Consider the following 22,507-nt stretch of genomic DNA (forward strand, 5'->3'; position numbering starts at 1 on the left):
TTTCCTTAATGCTTGCACACAGAGAGCATGTTCTGGTAACTTTATCTTATTATAAGGGCACCGATCTCACTGTAGGAGCTCCATGTTCAGGAATCTACCTAAATGTAATTATTTTTTAAATAGTCCATCTCCAAATAATACACTTTGGGGATTAGGGCATAGATTCTGGAAAGGTAGTTCACAGTAGCGAGTGTCTTGTAAAGCTTGCTACCTAAGGACTGTTTCAATGCTTTGGAGCCATCTACTCGAGGAAGAAAGTGCTTAGAGCTGCATGATGACTGTCTATACAATTCCAAATGTCTACCTTGTAGTATCAGGATTCATCTTATTGTTTGTGTCTTCTTAGAATCGAACTGAGTTTGAAGTAAAAAAAAAAAAAGTGTTAGACCATATATATGGCAGCCCTCTTGACTATGCTGCATTCATCTCTATGTGTGAATCACAAAATCCCCAAAATGCATTATGTTAACCAAGTCCAAAGATGGGTATTTACCACATAAGACTCAGTGTTCTCTTTTAGATGAGATGTATGGGGAACATATTATCACATTGGGACAAATATTTGGCAATTATCCCCTGCTTGGAAATATTCAGTCCTAAAATGATTCCAAGAAAATAAGCATATCACATGATAAATGAGCCTAAATAGTTACTTAAAATCCAAACTTTGTGATTTGGAGTCTCAAACCCAGCACTCCATCATACTACCTGGTGGTACTCTGAATTATTTGAATAAATAGAGTAACAAATGTATTTAATGTCTGAAAATCATCTGACAGATTTCTATCACAATCACTGCTTTCTAATAGAAGCTGTGTCATGGGCTCCTGAGGTCGTGGAAAGAACCAGGGCCTCCCAAATTTGCCAGGAGACAGAAGACTGGTCTTCCTACAATGACCTATCAGAAGGTAGATTTTTGTTTAATAAAGGGGATGTCTTTCCATCATTATCCAAAGTACATGTATGAAGACACGAATTGGTGTTAACTACCTTATATACAAACAGATATATGAAAACTTGTGCTGTATACATGTAATAAGAATTGTAATGCATTCCACTATCATTTTTTTAATCAATTAATAAAAAGGATGTCTTTCTAGTCTGGAGTTTCACAAATATGAAACATACTGTCTTCCAGAGGAGATTAAGCATGGACTAAAGAAATAACATTTGGCATTCTATAAAGTAGTTAAGCACACAAGCTTTCCTTTATAGACAGTCCCCAAACAATCACAAAAGGAAAAAACCAATACTTCAGAGTGTACTGTATAGCTAAGCTATGATGTTCTGTGGGTTAGGTGTATTAGATGCATTTTAGATTTTTTTATATTTTCCATTTACAATGGTTTCTTTTTTTTGGCTGTAACTCCATTATAAGCTGAGCAACATCTGTATTTTGGTTCTGCCTGTGCTATTTTACAATTTCTGATTCTCAAACACAGTCATAAGGAAAGCCAGAGCAGATACTTTGGCCTTTTAGCATCTTTATTCTGATCCACTTTCCTTAAATCATTTCTGATACCTGTTTCCATCCAGCTCCTCTTCATAGAGCAGTATATTTTGCTACTTATCCTCCTAAAACCATCCTTTTATCCCCTACTAAGACTTGATGTTTGGTCGTGTGACTCTATCTCTTTGGCTTCTTTTATCCCAACTGTGCTGCCTCTGAGATCCTATGATAAACACAGCACTTGGTCCTCATGGCTTGAGAGTATTCTATCCTGAGATCATTGTCTCCTGAGCAATCCTTCCAGCTCTCAGGAACAGGTAGAGCAGCAACTTAAATATTTCTTGATTCTTTGACTCTTTTTTTTTTCAATGCAAATTTTATTGGCTGTCCAGGTGGCAGAGGCATGCACATGTACAAGAAAGAGACAGACACCCTCTCCTTTTACCCAACAATTGGGAGGCTGAGTTCTAGTTGACCGTAATTCTAGAGTTTCCAAGTACAGAATGAAGCAGTTGCTAACAAAGCAATAAAACTGGGTGTGTTTCTCTGTCCCAACATCTGTGTTTCTCTCACAAATCCATGCTTTGTACCACTCAACCTAATTAAAATACTTTCACACATAACATTTTTTTAGTGTTTTATATCATTTCAAGAAGAAAGAAAGACTGAGAAATAAAAAAAAATGAGCCATGTCAATGAAAGAATCTGAGCTGTTTTGTATATTTGGATTCCTTTCTTAGCAATACAAAAATATTTTTAAATTTTCTAAGCTAATTTGCATTATATACCTATGCTGGTAACATAGACCAATAACTGCCTGGGTGCAATTTTAAAAAAAAAAAACTTTCAATCTTTTCACTTCATATGACATTCTGGATAGTAAAGAATATTTTGCCACCAGAAAAAACTGGGCTTAGCTGTGTCCATGCAATGAACGTAAATGTTCCAGATTAGAAATGCTTTTGAGGATAATTCTTCATAATTAAACATAAGCCAGTAGAGCATTTAAAAAATAGGTTTAACTCTGGATAGAAATCAGAATAGCCATGGCCCAAATTATCTGGAACATAAAGCATGAGACTGAAGCTGAAATGTAAAAAATGGAGTTGGAAAATGATATCAAATGCCAACAATGGGACCAAACAGTTTTTCTACAAATTTTTTTAAGCCAGATATTTGGATGCAAGACTGAAAAGGTTAAACAAACCCCTGATTTCTTTCATTCCAATGGCATTGCTGAGACTAGTAGTTTTAAAATTTTTGGGGGTTACAGACTTTTTTGAGAACTTGATGAAAGCTTCAAACATCACCCCAGAAAAAGACTGATTCTCACATGAGCAGTGCTAAAGTAATACAGAGATCAAACAACAATCTCAGGCAAGGAGGTTAAGGGGTTAGACTGGAATGTAAACTTAAGGTCTGTTTTGTAGCTCAGAACTTTCTTTGAGCATTCCATTTTTTATATGAATGGTTCCAAAATTTTGGACTCATATTTTATTATATAAATATGTGCTATCAGTAATTCAAATTCAATCTACCTCAAACGTAACATCCTAAGTCATTCCATCCACTACCTGACCTTTTTTCTGGGGTTGCTTACATCTGATCCATCCTTGCTAATCCCTATCCTAGCCAGGTCATTACTATCCTTGTTGAGATTTAGCTATAGTCTTCTCATCAACATCAATAAAAGATAGCTGTAAATATTTTCATCTTTGACTGCAAAGCACTTAGATTTCTTTACTATCTCATGGGTCATATCTGAATTATTTATTACAATAATGAAGACCCCACACCAAAATCTTGATTCTTATGTTTGAGTGAGAATGCTTTCCCTCACGTCTGCATGTCTGCTTATCCTTTCTTAAGAATCTCTTGACATCTCTCACCCCTGCCTTTCTTTCCCTGTCCTTTTCCCATTAGGAGAAGCATCCTTTTTAAAAATGTTTTTATTAGTGCATTATAGTTATACATGGTAGTGGGGTTCATGTTACATGCCTATAACTTAATTATGCATTTCAATCCTCATTACCTCCCTTTGCCCTACAACATCCCTCTCTCCAATCCCTTTCTTCTACTCTTTTGGTCTTCTTTATATTTATTTATTTATTTATTTAGTTTTAATTGGTATATTATAGATACATGTAAAACTGGAATTAATTGTGGTATATATGAACATAAATAACTTGCTCAATTTCATTCTGTAGTTCTTCCCCTTTCACATCTCTCCTCCCTACTCCTTAATTCCCTTTCTCTACTCCAATGTTATCTCTTCTATTTAATGGCATTTCCTTTTTTCAAATTTCTTATTTCTGTCTAGCTTCTGCATATGAGAGAAAACATTTGATTTATGACTTTTTGAGTCTTATTTTAGCAGAATGTTATCCAGTTCCATCCATTTATGCACAAATAGCATAATCTAATTCTTCTCTATGGCCAAGTAAAACTCCATTGTGCATACATACACCACATTTTCTTGATTCATTCCTCTTTTTCTGGACACCTTGTGTGTTTCTACAACGTGGCTATCATGAATTTCAAAGCTATAAACATTGGTGTGCATGTGTATTTATAATATGTTGATTTTAGCTTTTTGGGGTAAATACTGAGGAGTGGGAATGTTGGATTATGTGGTGGTTCAATTCCCCGTCTTCTGGGAAATTGTCATATCATTTTTAAAAGTGGTTGTATGAAGTCCCACAAACTATGTATGAGTATACCTTTTCATCACATTCTGCCAGTATTTCATATTATTTATACTTTTTAAAATTAATTTATTGCTTTAATTGAGTGAGATTCTGGTCCCTAGGCATTATCAGATAGAGTTCTCTTGCCCTTTCTGCAGTGCCTCTTTCTGTGGATATCCCTGGATGATAAGTTGTTCACAGTATTGTGCTGTTCCACTTGTCTTTGAACAGTTGTACATAGGGATAGTTTCATGTTTGTCCACCTTTCTGGATGTACAATTGTTGTAGCAAAGGTCTGCAGTCTTTTCAATATGAAATCCCTGAGACATAATCATTTATCCTGGGCTGGGGATGTGGCTCAAGCGGTAGCGCGCTCGCCTGGCATGCGTGCGGCCCGGGTTTGATCCTCAGCACCACATACAAACTTCTCTCTCTCTCTCTCTCTCTCTCTCTCTCCCTCTCTCTCTTTAAAAAAAATTCATTTATCCTTTGTTTTTCTTTTACCACTCCCATACAATTTACCTTTATTCTTCTTGTAAGAATTGCTGTAGAGAGCAGACTTAATGCTCACCCAGAACATTTACTGACCCTGATAACTGGCACTTGAATATTTTACAGTGTTTAGCACTGTAGTTAACAATTAAATTCCATAATGGGAAACTCTAAATACAAGAGTCTGTGCCCATTCCAAATGATCTTTTATCTTCAACTGAAAATCTTAACATTGATGTGAGTACTCAATGTGTTTAGATTTTTTTTTATGGAATAAAATTTTTTTTTATTTTTGGTTGTTCAAAACATTACATAGTTCTTGATATATCATATTTCACACTTTGATTCAAGTGGGTTATGAACTCCCATTTTTACCCCATATACAAATTGCAGAATCACATCAGTTACACTTCCATTGATTTATATATTGCCATACTAGTGTCTGTTGTATTCTGCTGCCTTTCCTATCCTTTACTATCCCCCTCCCCTCCCCTCCCCTCCCCTCTTCTCTCTCTACCCCCTCTACTGCAGTTCATATCTCCCCCTTGTATTATTTTTCCCTTTCCCCTCGCTACCTCTTGTATGTAATTTTGTATAACCCTGAGGGTCTCCTTCCATTTCCATGCAATTTCCCTTCTCCCTCCCTTTCTCTCCCACCTCTAGACCCTGTTTAATGTTAATCTTCTTCTCATGCTCTTCGTCCCTACTCTGTTCTTAGTTACTCTCCTTATATCAAAGAAGACATTTGGCATTTGTTTTTTAGGAATTGGCTGGCTTCACTTAGCATAATCTGCTCTAATGCCATCCATTTCCCTCCAAATTCTATGATTTTGTCATTTCTTAATGCAGAGTAATACTCCATTGTGTATAAATGCCACATTTTTTTTATCCATTCATCTATTGAAGGGCATCTAGGTTGGTTCCACAGTCTTGCTATTGTGAATTTTGCTGCTATGAACATCGATGTAGCAGTGTCCCTGTAGCATGCTCTATTTAGGTCTTTAGGGAATAGACCGAGAAGAGGAATAGCTGGGTCAAATGGTGGTTCCATTCCCAGCTTTCCAAGAAATCTCCATACTGCTTTCCAGATTGACTGCACCAATTTGCAGTCCCACCAACAATGAACAAGTGTACCCTTTTCCCCACATCCTCGCCAGCACTTGTTGTTGTTTGACTTCCTAATGGCTGCCAATCTTACTGGAGTGAGATGGTATCTTAGGGTGGTTTTGATTTGCATTTCTCTGACTGCTAGGGATGGTGAGCATTTTTTCATGTACTTGTTGATTGATTGTATGTCCTCCTCTGAGAAGTGTCTGTTCATGTCTTTGGCCCATTTGTTGATTGGGTTATTTGTTATCTTGTTGACTAATTTTTTGAGTTCTTTGTATACTCTGGATATTAGGGCTCTATCTGAAGTGTGAGAAGTAAAGATTTGTTCCCAGGATGTAGGCTCCCTATTTACCTCTCTTATTGTTTCTTTTGCTGAGAAAAACTTTTTAGTTTGAGTAAGTCCCATTTGTTGATTCTAGTTATTAACTGTTGTGCTATGGGTGTCCTATTGAGGAATTTGGAGCCCGACCCCACAGTATGTAGATCGTAGCCGACTTTTTCTTCTATCAGACGCCGTGTCTCTGATTTGATATCAAGCTCCTTGATCCATTTTGAGTTAACTTTTGTGGTGTTTAGATTTTCACATAAGGGAAAACAGGTCGGCAGCCGGTTAAGGAAGAGTGCGTTCCTCCCTTCCACAACCACTTGCTGGTCTGCATGCCTGCACATGGCCTTCTAAATTATCCCTTTCCTTCCTTTTTTTTAATGACAGTAGTTGCAAGGATTGGCTTAAATAATGTAAAAACCCCACCACACTGTTACTGGTTTTTGTTTACTCTTATTCTGTTATCAACTTTCCTTTGCTTACAACTTTCCTCCCTTTGAAGGATCAGAAGATGCTTTCTCCTTCACAGGTTTTCACTATCTCACCCAGCTAGAATAACCTCTAATGTCTTACAGCATTTTTCTAAATCTTTGTTGTAGTACTTGGAAGCTTCTGTCTAGTGTTAAACATAAATAAACTCCTTCAGACCACAGATTGTCTTTCTTAGAGACTTCAGGACATTGTATGCTCAGTTAGAGCTGAGCTTTTTGAGTGAATTAATGTGTAAGAAGACATTAACTAGCCAAGTTTGATTTTTCCTTTTCTTTTCTGCCACATATGTGTAGATGTTCTCCAGGTTCACCTGTGACCTTTTCTACCTTGCAATTTCATCAGTACTTTGGTGCTATCATTACTAAATAAACACCATCACCAGTAATCCCATATTTAGCCTTGGGTCTGATTCAACCTACCATAACCCAAATGCAATACTCCACAACTGAAGTCATCATTACATTATCTAGAGCTGCATCTGACCTAGACAAAGGCTTTTGTGACTGTTTTGTTTTGTTTTGTTTTGTTTTGTTTTTGGTGCTAGGGATTGAACCCAGAGTTGATTGTACAATGAGCCACCTCGCCAGCCCTTTTTACATTTCTTTTTCTTTAGAGACAGGGTCTCACTAGGTTGCTGAGGCTCGTTTTGAGCTTGCAATCTGCCTGACTCAGCTTCCTAGGCTACCAGAATTACAGGTGTGTGCCACTGTGCCTCGCCTGGGGCTAGTAGTTTTTGGTTTTGGAGTAAGTACATTAATGTTTGAAGAGTTTATCATCTATATTTTTATATTACTTTTAAGGTGATGTAACTCAGACCCTTTTGAAAGCACTTGTCTGATCCATTGCTGGCTCCATTGTTTTTACATGGAAAAAAATCTCCCTTTCTGAAAATAATCTCTTCAGCAGAGGCTGTGTCCTATAGAGGGAAGACTGTCTACTAGAGAGGGGAGAAACAGGGCAAAACACCTGACATGCAGAGGGGTATTTTGAGTATTAAATTGACAATGCCCTTTCCAAACATGTAAGGAGGACTTTCAAATGACAATCAGTATAAGAGTGAATCTTTACGGAAGATAAGAATGAGATTTAACATTTAGCATACAGAGGAAAAGGCACAGCATCAGTACAGGGCAAAATAAAGTCTGAACTAGAAGGCAAGATAAATAATTATGTCATTTCTGCATTTAGGGAAAAATGAGATTTTAAAATTACCTGTTGTGACTAAGTTATGTGTGTGAGTGATAGAGTGCCTACCTAGCATGTGCAAAATCCTGGATTAAATCCCCAGTACTGCAAAAACAAAATGTAGGTTTACACTGTTAAGTACTGCATGGAGGTCAAGGAGTGTGAGGCCTAGAAGGCAGTCAAAATCACATTTTAGTCTTAGAAAAAGAAATTTATTTACCTTTGGAGTGAAAAGCAATCAGTTTAAGTTTAATTAAAGAAATTGAAAACTTTCTTAAAATGCTTTACTTCTGATAATTCTTTTAATTGAATTATTAGTAAAATCTGGAGCCTGGACTTATCCTTTGACTTTTCTTCCCATTTACAATTCATATGTTTTGCTAATTGAAAATTCTAATATTGAGTAATATGTGACATTTGTCAGCTCAGAGATCCTGTTGCAAACCTCAGATTTGTTATGTATCTGTGATTCTTCTCAGCAGAACTTAAATGCAATAGACATGTTGCCATGAAGTGAAAAATGTGCTAATGCTCACCTAGAAAAGCTGTCTTTTAATGCAGTACATTCTCTTCTTCATACTGATTCTTCTCATTTTTATTGCATACTTTATATCTCATCTCTTCATATTTAAAAAAATTGTCACCTGGTTTGACTATCACTTGAGAACAACAAACTAGGAACTTTTGAGACTAACTTGTTTAATTACTATGAGGGCTATATAGTTAAGTAAAACAGTCCATATGGACCTCATTTAATGCTATGTTAGTAGTCTAGGTTTCTTTTGTTGAAATTTTAATGAGGAAAAGTTTATTTACATATATTTCCTATAATTCTGCCAGTCTTACCTCTAAGCTTTACATGAGATAGAACAACTTTTGCCTTCGAAAAAAGTAAAGACATCCACCATTTTTGGTCTGGTGTCCAGCAACCTCTGTGCTACTCTTGATTTTGAAGTGTATCTCCTTCCTTTCTTGCAGAAATACTCAGCAATAAGGCTTGCACAGGGCTTTGTGTGTGACAAGTCTGCCTGTGGCTCTCCTGTTTCATTTCTGCACATCACCTGAAGGTTACAGTCTGTGAAAGTAGTGTTCTCTGAGACTCCTACATAACAACTGTGCCTGCTATTGTTTGTTGGGTGCTGTGGGACTTACAACTCTCATTTTCTCACAGCTTTAGGCTTTCCACATGGAAGACACTTGTTCTCTTTACTTCATTAGGTAGTATTAGGATCATTAATGGTTGGAGCTATTCAGATTTAGACAACTACCTCATGAAACACTGAACTTTTCTTGTTTTTTTTTGTAGCACTAGGGATGGAACCCAGGACCTTGAGCATGCTAGGCAAGTAATCTATTACAGAGCTATATGCCCAGCCCCTTCTTGCTCCATAATAATTTAAAGCAGAATATGAACATATTGTAGGATGCTATAAAAATATTGTGGAATTGAGTTTTCAAATGATTTTTAGGCTGTAATCCTTACAGGATTTTATTATGGTTTGATCTCCATTGTCCTTCAAAAGTGTCATATACTGAAGACTTGGTCCCAGCTGATGGCACTACTTCCAGGAGGTGGACATTGTAGGAGGTAGGGCCTAGTTGAAGGAAGTGAAGTCATTGGGTTTGTGCCCTTGAAGGTTGTACTTGGACCCAACTCCAACCCTTCCTTTTCTGTCTCTTTCCTGGCAGCCATGAAGTGAGCAGTTTGGTTCTACTACATTCTCTTTGCCATGATATTCTGTCTCGCCACAAGCCCCAAACAACAGATCCAAGCCACCATAGGCTGAAACCAAGCAGAAACAAATCTTTCCTCCTTTTAAGATGATTTTGCTCAGAAAATATGATTAATATAGATTCTAAAGAGTCACTGCAGAATTAGGAGAGGGGTGAAGGTAAAGGAATAGAAAAGCTAGTCAAATAAATTTTTAATCCCCTATTTTTTCTCTGTAATGATAGTTTTGACATCAGCAGATGTCCTGTCCTAAGACAGCTTCAAGGATTCCAAAAGGATATCTGCCTAACAAGGCTGTGGAGGGTGATGCTAGAAGATGGGCTTCTGGCCTCCCAGACTGGCCTCAGTTTATCCAGCCAGACCCAAGCTGGGAAAAAAAGACTCTGCTAAGTGGAAAAAAGATGAACAACTGAATTGGAATAATATTTAGAAAGGTCATACCTGACATAGGATTTGTATCTGGAATGTATAAATGCATATAGAGATGTATACACAATTAAAGTTATTGAGGTGTACGTGTGTGTATGTGTGTGTGAATTTATGGATAGAATTTTATTTTCAAAACTAACCTTTAAATTATGTTTAATTGCAAGTGAATATTTATGTTGTTTGAAACATTTTGATTGTTTTGTGGTCCTGGTAGTTGTACACAGGGACATGTGTGTTCTTTGCAAGAACAACAGCACTTACATCACATCCCAAGCTTTTTCATGTTTGGAGACAGGATGTCTATATATTCCCTGGCTACATGGGAAAATGACATCAGCCTGCCTCAGCATCCCAAAGATCTGCAAACACAGATGTGGCCCTCTTCAGCCAGGGCATATTGAGTCATTTAGGGAGTAATTGGACTGAACCAATACTTCAGAGACACTAGAAGTTATCATGGTCAATGCATATGGAAATTTTTTCTGCTGAAGGAAATATTAAAATTACAATGGAAACAAGGAACTTCACACAGTTTACTATGTTATGTTGTAATAATAATTTTCCAAGGAACACTGCACATCATTTTTTGTGTTCACACACACACAAAAAAAATCACAATATACCTTTACCAGTGATCTCCATGCTCCTTTACTTTCCTTCCTCTTCATTTATTGTATTGGGATGCACACTGTTTTTGAAGCCTCCCTCCTTGTGCCCATTATACCTCACATATACTGTCTTTGCTTCCCTGGTGCTACCTCATCTATTGGTCTGCTTTTGTACTGGGTAGTAACTTCTTTCCCTGTAACTTATGCCTTAACCCTCTCTAGTCCCTTAGAGTATAGACTTCAGAGGGCTGCTTTTCCATCACAATGCTGTCAACAGTTTATATATTTCCACCCAAAATTGGGTGTGAGGTAAGAGTCTGATCCAGTATCAGGTGCCATGGAGGGTGACTGTTCTAGACGTAGGGATGTACAGAGACTTGATGAGTGATGGGATCAGCCAGAGGCAGGGAATGGTGAAAGTGCAAAAGGCTCGATCATAACACAGAGACAAGGATTAGCTCTATGTATTTGTCTGATAGGTAATACAGGTATGATGTTGCTCATGGCTAGCCTGTTGAACCACATCGCCAGCCTTCCTTACCATGTAATTATTCTTGCAAGGAAATATGGACCATTTTGGGTTAGCACCTAATCTATCTTCAGGTTCCTTTCTTGTTTTCTGGAACCTAGTCTGAAGCTTAATGCAGCTTTGCCTGAGCAGATATCAACAGTGGTCAAAGGCATTAGGGAACAAAAAATACAAAGAAAACCAAGAATGTCCATGAATCACCCCAAACTGTCCTAATCACACTGAGCCATTATTCAATAATGCAAAGAATGTATTTGTTCTTTTAGTAATTGTACTATTGGATTCCTTGCTATAAGAGCTTGGTTCTTACCCTAAAACATGCACTCCATATGCTATTCATAAAAGGAAGATGTGTTAATTAGTGTTCTGTTGAAAAAAAATGAGAGGAATAATGAAGTTTAACTGTATAATAAAGAACTAGGATTGCATATAACTTTAAACAGAATATGTGCATGTTTGTGTGACACCAACACATCAGTTATTTATTCTTCTAATATCCTTTAACCAGAACTTCCATGGGGTACTTTTCATTGATATTCTTTACTTAGTCCACAGTCCCCTTAATAAATGATAATCTCCTTCTCAAGTTCAATACTGCATTGCTCATATTCTGTGTCTCATTAAAGTGTGTGACCAAGTGTCAAACTTTCCTTTATGAGAAATTTCATTCTCAACTGTTAGTTTGCCTTTTAAGTACATAACAGTTACTTTTCTGGCCTTTCCAGCTACCTTTTCAAAGAAAATCTTTCTCAGAGTCCATTTTTTAATTTCTTCTTTTCGTATTATGTAATTTCCCTGGTGGTTCATGTTCATTTTCCCATTCCTCAGATTATGAGTTATATGAGGACAGTTCCGAAATTTCATTTCTATGTCTAACTTTTATGTCTTGCATTTCCAACTGTCTAGCATATATTTCCAATTAAGTGTTCAGCCAGTAGAGCAAATATAGATATTCATACATTGGAAAGATTTTTAAGGCACTTAATAGCAGACACTGTGCTAGGCATTATAATGACCAGTAGAAAGCATAAGGCTTCTGCCTCATGAAGCTTATATACTATGGGTCAGGAATTACCTAAAGGCCCCATGGGAAGGGGAACAGAAAGTCCAAGGATGTAAAGATCAGGATCTTTCTAGCTGAAGGGGGAAGTAATGGAACACATAAGAAGCAGGCACAGGATTGATTTGCATGACTTGTAAGCCAGAAATGTTTAAGCAAGCTTGGTCATCTTTGCCTTGGAAAGATTACTGTGGATCTGGGAATGTATCACATGTTTGGAGAGCAATGGTGAGTTAAAGACAAAGGTTATTTGGAATTTTTTGTAGACAAAATGGACAGGATTGGGTTATAAGTGAATATGGGGTGGCAGGTAAGAGATGACATGAATCATTTCAAGGCTTCTGGGCATGGACCACTGGAAGGATTGTGGCACCATTCACTGAGGTGGGGACTGTTGGACAAGGACCGGGGTAAAAGCTAAGATAAGTGCTAAATAGGCAGCTGGATATCTTGACTGATACTTTATAGTATCTGGTGTGGAGATGTGATTTTTTAAGTTTTATATGATGATGATAACAAGGCTTGGGTGTGATTTTCTAGGAAAAGAGTATATAGTGAAAAGGAGCAAAGTCAAGACAAAAACTCCAGAAACTAAGGCCTAAGTGTTAGAGATTGTGCCAGAAGATATGGCTGAGAAGGAGGGGCAGAATAGCAGGAGAAAAACCAGTGGTGGAAGACAATGTTTTCAGAAGAAGGAAATACTCAACATTGTACATGCAGCTCAATGAATTAAGGAAGAATTCCAAAATAGTCAAAGGACCTAGTGGAGTAGAGGCCTTGAGAAATTAATACTACAGATGGAATGATGGTGTGGAAGCCAGTTCAGAGATACCTGAAAAGGGAGGGAGAGAGAATAAAAGGAGAGGGCCAGCATATGTAGTTCTGGAAGGAAGATGAATTAGGAAAGATGTGAGGAGGAGACATGGGATCCATGGTGGTGTGTCTTAATTGGAGCTTCTGAGACACATTTAAATGTGCATGGGAAGGGTCCAGTTAGGAGGAAGATGGAGATTCATAAGTTTTCTGAGAGGACTTTGGTTCGAATTCCCAACTCTCCACTCTTCCATAGTCCTCTCTGATTACCCCAAATGGAGATTCGTATTCCAGTACAAGTGAGAATACAATTGTAATCAATATTTAAATTTAATTCTTTCAGATTTACCCAAATAGAAATTAAAGGTGTTTACTGAGAGTGATAAAAATTCTGTGAATGTTTATGTGTGAATATGTGCACATTCAAGCATGTTTGGGAAGGGGTGTTTGTAAAAGTTTCAAGACTCTAGGGAAGTAGTATAGTCATATGTCACTAATTTGAAGTTTTGAAAATAATTCGAAAATCAATTTCATTATTCCTTTATCTTTCACATAAAAAAGCGCACACTTTGAAAACCTTAAATTGTTATCACAACTTGAAGCAAAACAATTTGCAGGGAAAAAAGGAACACTTTTCCATTTAAATCAGTCTTGGTATTTGCAGGTAAGACAGTAGATGTCATCAAACTCGAATGTCTAAACTTTTGTTTATCAAATGTAAATACAAAAATACTTAAGGAAAGCAGCTTACATCAAGGAAGAGGTCTATAGCATGCTGTCACCCATACTTAATAGTCCACATGGAACTCCTTCTTAACAGAGACATGGAAGAAGGAATGTGAAAGAATGCTAAGGAAAGCCATTTACCCTCAGGGGTAGATGGGGTTTCGTCATGGTCCACCATTCTGTCCTGAAACACTGAAGTTTGTTTCCACAATGCTGACAGGATGCCTGTAGAGCAAGATTGGCACAGAGTCAAAAGAAGAATTGCTGAGAAGACTGGATCATGAAGAAATTTCACTGTGACCAGAATCTGAAAAATTATATACAGTACCACTGGGAGCCAAAAGATGACCTGCATGAGAAATAAAACGACATAAGTTAGACATTCTAGGTTCACAACATCAGAATGAAGTCCACCAAATACAAGCAACAAAGAAAGTAGCCTTGGGTTATCACCATTGAAGTAGGGTTTCATTAACAAAGTGAATACAACATTAATGTAAGTGTTTAATCTGATGGAGCTAAATCATGTAATTAAATGTTAAAAAGGGACACATACATCTGTGTTTGAGTGTGTGTGTGTGTATGTGTGTGTGTATGTATACTGTCATAAGTGTATTTATACTGTCATAAAAGCTATGAAATGATGAAGAAACCACGGCATAACTTGAGTATTTTAGCTCCCTTGGCTTTGAATTACACTAGTATTATAGCCCATAAAGGGACACTCAGTCTGGGGGCAGTGACACACACCTGCAATCCCAGCAGCTCTGAAGGCTGAGGCATGAGGATCATGAGTTCAAAGTCAGCCCCAGCAAAAGTGATGTGCTAAGCCACTCAGTGAATCTCTAAATAAAATACCACATAGTACTGTGGATGTGACTCAGTGTTTGAAATCCCCTGAGTTCAATCCACATCACCCTTCCTACCAAAAGTAGAAATTGGGCTGGAGACAAAACACAGTAGTGCTTGCCTAGCATATACCCATGGCCTGGTTTGAATTCCAATATTGGGAAAAAAATAAAAACAACTGAGTAGACTTGAAAGTGAGATTTTTTCCAAACTTCAAAGTCATTAATCTTGTTTTTAATTTTTAGAGTGATAAGTGCAGCAGAGAAAAATTCAACTGAAGACTGTCTTCAAAAACAATAAGAAATAACACCTGAAGAGTGTCTCTTTGGAATTTTGCTACTCATTTTTCAACATTAAGAATGTATTAGCAGTATGGGGTTGTGGCTCAGTGGTAGAGTGCTCACCTAGCAGGTGTGAGTCCCTGGGTTCGATCCTCAGCACAAATATAAATAAATAAATAAAAGAAATGTATTGTTTTGAATCACAACTAAATAAAGAAATGCATAAATAACTGAAGGATGTGTTAGCTGAACCACATGAAAAGATAATTGTTTAGGATACAAGGTGTACTTTCCCCATGACCATCATTGTAAAATGCCTCAACACATCTCCATTCCCTGTCCTAAACAGATCATATAACATTAATGCAGAAGAGCTCTTTGAAAACATAAAACATGCTGATACTCCAGATTTATTTTTTCATTATGTTAATATGAGTCTTGATTATCTTTTGTTGTTATTTTTAAAGAGACTACATTTTAGGTAATCAAAATCTTTTCCTTCTATGGATTCATTCTTATATTAAAAATAGTTAATTTTCTTCCACATAATTCTCCAGATTCACCATATCCTTAAATCTCCTTTGTTACTATAATATTTCTGAAAATTTCAAGGAAGAGGCTTGTTTTGATGTGTTGAATAGAAAAGAGAAGCAAAATTTCTCAGGATTTACTTTTTTCTTTTCTATAGTGTATTAAGGACACCACAGTAGATACATATCCTAAATATATTATTTTTATGTATAAATATTTAGAATATATATATATGTATTGTAAGTGCTCCTAACTGAAGTATGTTTCCAACTATATAATAATCAGGTACTTACTCATTTAGAGTTTACACCTGGGTTTAAAAGATTTAACATATTCTTATATGAAATATCTTTTTATAAACAAAAACTACAAATTCTAATAAGCAAAATTTAAATCCCTCCCTGAAATTTTGCAAAAAAAAAACCCCAAACCCAAACCAAAAGCAAAACAAAACAAAACAAAAAAAATATGAAAGAAAACACTGCTTAGAAAAATCATCATTCAGACGGAACACCTGACATTGGAGGAATTCACCCATTTCCTTCATCTATTGAGATGAAGCAAAACTGGGGTGGGAAAGAGAGGAATCATCCCATGGGTCAGTGATGCCTTGGTTTTCTAATTACTGTTTTCACTCTCAAGAGAAGAGGAGGTACTGGTAAATACTCAGAGCCAGAACATCTTAGCTGACTTCCACTACCACCTAACAATCAGATGAGAAATGAATTGAGACATATCCACCATTTAACAAGGGCCTAGAACAGACACCCACACAAAATGCACAGATGCCTGAAATATATACAAAGAAAAGCAGTCATTTGTTGAGTGAGTGAAATCTAATAATTGATTAACCTTTTAGATCTTCCTTGAAATAAAACTAATTCTTAGCTCTTTTACTAATGATTGACACCTACACTTTAAATTAAAGGGCAGGAGGCGGAAGGGACATGGAGAGTTATGGGGAAGAGAATTATCATCTATTTTAACATAAGAAAGTATCCATATAAGGAGAATATTTATATTGCCTAAAACACAAGACCCATATTAACACAGTGGAAATATAAATCAGGAATATCAGTATTTTTTGGTTCCAAAGAGCTCTTTTTCTGTATTAATGTTTTTTGATCAAAATTAGTTAAAAGGAATTTTCACATAAAGAGTATCTTTTATACACAGGGCCAATATAAACCTTAAATTTTAGAATGATTTTATATTTATTAATTTAATTCTATTAAGTATAAGAATAATATTAAAAAGAAATACAAAAAAAATTTCCAAGTCTATTCACAGAGGGAGGGCAAAAACTCCATTGAACATCATAAGAGAGATAATTAAAAATTATTATAATATGGATGGAAATGATAGCTGTGAAGAAGTGGGAATGATGGAGAAAATCAAAGGGGCAAGGGTTAAGAGGAACTTTCTCAAACAGTGAATGAAAGAGCTGATACTTAAACAAGCACAAGAAAGAGGAGCAGGAGACACCATGCAAAAACACTGTGTCATAGAGACAATGACAGAAGACCTCAGCAGAGGGGTGGGCCACTGCAGGATCCAGTAGCATGAGGATTTAAAGTGGCTCAACATTATTTTTCAGAAATAAAGAAGTCAAATTTTACTTTGAAATAAAATTATTTCATTAATTAGAATGGGGAAAATTTCCTCTTATTACCTTTAAGTTACTATTTTATATAACATTGCTTTAAATATATTATACTAAACATAATAAGATGTCAAGTAATTTTTAAAGCACATGTAATTTCATAAATCCAAAATGAGCTAAAATATATTGAGATATTCTGTATAGAAAGTGGGAGAGAGCTTCATATGTAGGCACACATGCATTATATAAAATATGGCTTAAAAACTGGTTTTAGCTAAAAGGAAGACTGATCATCTTCCAAATAAAAATGTCAGCACAGGAGACAGAAGTCAGCCAGCAGGGAATTTAGGAATACATATCTGTTGAGACTAACAGCAATGAAGACACATGTAGTTTGATTTTTTCAGATAGGAAGAATGACACAAAATATTTAAAAGAGGACTGATGTCAAGTAAAGGTGTTCTTTTCTCACATTCCCATAAAACTCACCAAGATACTTGCTGGTCAAGAGGAACAGGGAAAGGATAGAGTTCGTGAGTGCTCCAACACATTAATAATGTCCAACTCACAGAATGCAGGAACTCCATTACTGTCAAATAATTTTATCTAAACAAACTCTTTGCTATCCATCCCCCTTTTAAAATTTCTTTAGTTTTATTAGCATTGTTTCCTTCTACATATATGTAGAAAAAGAGAACCAATCCATTTCATAAAACTTACTTGTTTTACTTTCATATAAAGGGCCTAAGCCAGTAGATAAGTTACATTTTTAACATTTTTTTTTAGTTATAGGTGTACACAATATCTTTATTTTATTTATGTGGTGCTCAGGATTGAACCTAGCACCCAAACATGCTAGGTGAGTGCTCTACCCGTGAGCCACAACCCCAGCCCTAGATGAGTTATTTTCAATGGGAAAAATTAAAAATATTTTTTGCTGTTTAACATTCAGGCAATAGATGTATTCTCATTGCTCCCAAGTTTCACAATCAGTGATTCAATAAAAAGAAGTCACCTTCATGCCTACCATGCACAAGGCCCAGAGTTCCAACCCCAGTACCATAGTAGAATAAAAAAGAAACATAATCACTTCCACACAGATCACATAGCTGAAAATATTGTGACTATATTTCTACAATTCATTGATTATAAGGCAAAACTAGTTGAAAAATCATATATGAGCATAAACTCATTACTAGAAAAATTAAGTTACTAAATGTGTAACTTGTACATTTATTATTGTTCTAAATGAAAAATGCCTTTGTTTAGTGGGCATTGATTGAGACTAGCCCAAGGAATTCTACATGCTAGTCAAGCGCTCTTACACTGAGCTATATTCTGAGGTCCTTCTTTTTTAAAAATATCTATTTTTTAGTTTTAGGTGGACACAATATCTTTATTTTATTTTTATGTGGTGTTGAGGATCCAACCCAGTGCCCTGAGCATACCAGGAGAGCGTGCTACCACTTGAGCCACATCCCCAACCCTGAGGTCCTTATTTTTTATTTTTAAGAAATACATGTCTCTTTGTTATCCAGACTGGTTTAGAACTCCTGGGCTCATGATCTTCTCCCCTAGTCCTCCTGTGTAGCCAGGACTAACTACATATGTGATCTATCAAGCCTGGTTCGTAGTTAGGCCAGCCTTTTAAAATGCTGAGGACCTACACCTCAGGCTAAGTTGTGGCCCACTCGGTGGTAGCATTATTGTTTTAAATAACAGCTGAATATGTGTCTGGGAACCATATGGGCTGTGGATATACATGACAGTACAACATCCAGTCCTGTGCCCTCTGACCTGTGAGGCCCCAACCCCTCAGGTTGCACATTGCTTTGTGAGTACTTTGGTAAGAAAACAAGCAATGCAAATTTGAACTGCATCTGCCCATGTTTCCTGTAAATGACTACTGGCTGCAGTGGAATGAAACCAAACAACTTGAGTGTGTCCATCGTCTTGTCCTCTGTACACTAACTCAGCTGGACACAAAGACTTCATCAAGGACAAGGGAAAGGTTAGTGCGCTTGAGGACTAGAAACCTACTTGTCTACACTGGGCCTTATCCTGTCACCATGCATGTCACTGCACAGGAAACAAACACACATTGTAGTCAGAGTTTGCAACCATTTCCAGAAAAACTCACGTGTGTTGGTTGCTGGCTCACACTTCAGAAACATCATGTGAAGACTCTCCTCATCCATCTCCAGCTCCAGATTGGACAGGTACTGCTTCACTTTTAGAGCTATCTGCCCATCTTCATAAAGCTTTTTGGTGTTGATTAAGGAACTTCGGCATGCCCACATTTTAGGACCACCTGTCTGAGCCACCTCCAGCACTGTTGCATTTGTTCTACCCTGGCTGGGAGACCTGAAGTATGGAAAGGTCCATATGCAACTCATTTGAGCATGGGGTGATTTTACCTATTGGAAACTTCCAGAAACTATATACGAATTCTACATTTGAATGGTCACATGCCTCATTCCCTAAGCAAACTGTTAAATGGATCAAAGAATACTGTAGATGATAAATCTTTTTTTGTTGTTGTTTAAAAAGAATCACACACAATACATACAGAACAATGTGTTTGGAACTCATTCTGATTCAATTAGGAAATTCTAATATTCTCCTCTACAGAGCATTCAAGTGTTTATATAGAAGTCAGAGAACAATTATATAATTAAGCTCATGAAAGAATTCAAGGCTTTAATCATTAAGCCTTGTATTATCTTTTTTTTTTGAGTACCAATAAGTCTTTATTCATTAATTTTCCCAGGGAGAGGAGAAGAAAGGGAAGAGTCAGCATGTGTGTTATAAAATGATTAGAAAATAGGAAAGGAAGAAAGTATCTGGGTACAGCAAAATCAAATCATAATATAAAACACCCCAATGGTGGGGGGTCACCAAAGCCCAAGGGGGCTTAGTCTCCTGTATTTCAGGAATGAGGGGAAGAGATCAGGAAAAGAACAGACAGATACACACTTTCCCACCCTCCCTCCCTCCCTCCCCATAAAATTCAAGATTTCACACAAAGCTTTGGTTTCTAGCAGTAAACACGGAGCTGCATTCTTCCGTCTCCTATTAAACAATCTTGTGGCCACTTTGACATAAGTTTCTTGCACCTGAATAAAAGTTCCTGAGTGACTTGAACATACATTCATATTTTCTTTCCTGGTCTCCTGACCCCACTTTGTACGTGGAAAGCCCCCAATTGCTTCTCTCTACTTTAGAATTACAGATTAAGTAGGTTTGATCCATGCAAACAGTAGTGTGGTATTTGGCATGAATTGCATCAAGAGCTGGTCTTGACTCTGGAGGTTAGGAACAAGGGGCAGGGAATCCCAGCTTCTTTAGGAATTCTGCATAAGTCATTTAAGAGTTGTAGAGACACTCAAAGGATTAAATGTGTGTGTAGGTTTTCTTTTGAGGAAGAAGGTAGGATAAGAGTCAGGCTTTTAGGACAGAAGATCTGGCCCAAAATAGCAAACAGGGAAAGAGGAACATAAAAGATGGTTTAAGACCCTTAGTATTGAAACACAAAAATAAGACTCAAACTTCTACGTCTAGAATGCAATTTTAGATCTCACACGTAATTTCCCATTCCCCTTCTATAAATCAGGCTTCTGTAAAATATTGAGTTATACCATTCACATTTCTGCAGATACTAAAATTTCCCATTCATTTTCCAGTCTGCATTCTTCAAGAAAAGGGATGTTAGCAGAGATTGTTAAGAGTTGTGGTAGTTAAAAAGAATTGGCAAGATTCCAGCTGGGAAAACTTGTTGACATTCTGCCAGTTCCTTTATTAACATGTATTCCTAAAAAGAAATGATACTCAGGCAATATATTCCACATAACTAAACGGAGTGTAGTGATTTTGAAATATTTCTATTCTGGTAAATAAATAGTCACTACTCCATGACTCCTAGTGTCTCTCTCCCACCCCAGTTTAACAGTTGGTCAAGTTCCCAGCAACCCCTGGCACAATATGATATTTAGCATTATAAGTGGCCTTTAGCAAACTTTAGCCAACTCGTGGCCATCTTAGAGCATGCAGTTAGAGCAGAGCTCTAACTGGATGCTCTAAGATGGCCACTAGTTTGTTTGATGGGTCAGTGCCCACTCTCTAGCAGTTGTTGAATACTTTGAATATAATCTTGTTTCTAAGTATGATTCTAGGCGTGTGCAACAGAAATATAAAAGTGGGGATGATGGCTATGATAATTCAGTGCTAAAGCAGCTGGGAAGTCACCAAGTGGGAATACTGCCTGAAACTTGTTTGTCAGCATCAACTCTTCTCTTCCCTGCAGTTATTGGGTCTCTGTTCTGTCACTCACAGAACACTTTTGATGGCTTTCTATTACTACAGTTGTGGATGCAAAAATATTGAGTCTTTTGATGAAAAAAAGAATCAAGAAAATAATAAAATTGATCCAAAAATGATATTACTACAGTTGTGGATGCAAAAATATTGAGTCTTTTGATAAAAAAAACAATCAAGAAAATAATAAAATTGATCCAAAAATGATATGAGATGGACATGAGGGAGACAACAGGAATGGATTATTGGTTACTCTCTGAGATAAACTTAAGGGTGTCTTGTTGAATTCATTTATCTGTTAAAAGTATAATTATTGAACTTGTATTCAGAGAAAACTAGAGATATAGAAGCAAACAAGAGGTATTTTCCTTCATATTATTTGCCATCTAACATGACTCTAAAAACAAATTACATAATTACTTTTTAAGAACTAACTCATTGAAAATTTTCATTTACCTCTCCAATTTTAATTTATTTGTTCAATTTTTCCTACAAAATAAAACCATTGATCATTATAATCTATTATTGCTCAGAATATATAGTCTTTTGCTTACAAAGAAGTATTTCTTATTTTTTAAAACTGTCTTTCTATTAACTCCATAAATAATACAGTTGGTGTCCTTGAAATAAAAGTATATAATTTATTAAGTAAAACATACGGTACATTATACCATCTCTATTTACCTTGAGGCTTCCTCCTGTTTGCTTAGGAGCACTTTCCTTGTTGTCTTGTATGGAGCAGTGAGAGTTTAATGAATCGCTCAAGGTGTAGGCATCAGTGACAGACCTTATCTTACAAAATACTTACTGTCTGGCTTTTGGCTCATTGTTCTTTATAGCCCAACAATAAATTGATCACTCTTAATTCCAAATAACCATCAGGATATCTTCTCAAATGTTATTTTGCTACAACTGTAATATTACATCCTGGTTTTCATTATAAAAAATTAGAATAAAAGAGAAAAAATCATAACTTTTTGTTTCCTGGGAGAAGAACAAAGAAATGATTTAGTGAGTGATTACAATGTGGTAAATTCAGCACCAAGTATAGGAATTTACTATTCATGACTCTGTAAGATGATTATCACATCTAACATGCTCTGCTTATTAAGGGTAAGAAACATTGAAAACTTTCTAAGAGTTCTAGGCTGCCAAGTGATACAGCCAGAATTCAAAGCCTGTGCTCTCTTTCTCAAGACCTTTCTGATATTCTGTAAAGATGTCTTAATACATTAAAGTCATTTTTGCTGTATCAAATGATATCTGTAGGTATAATACAGGATAGTCATAA

Source organism: Callospermophilus lateralis, unplaced genomic scaffold, assembly GCF_048772815.1.
Source record: "Callospermophilus lateralis isolate mCalLat2 unplaced genomic scaffold, mCalLat2.hap1 Scaffold_619, whole genome shotgun sequence".
Lineage (NCBI taxonomy): Eukaryota > Metazoa > Chordata > Mammalia > Rodentia > Sciuridae > Callospermophilus > Callospermophilus lateralis.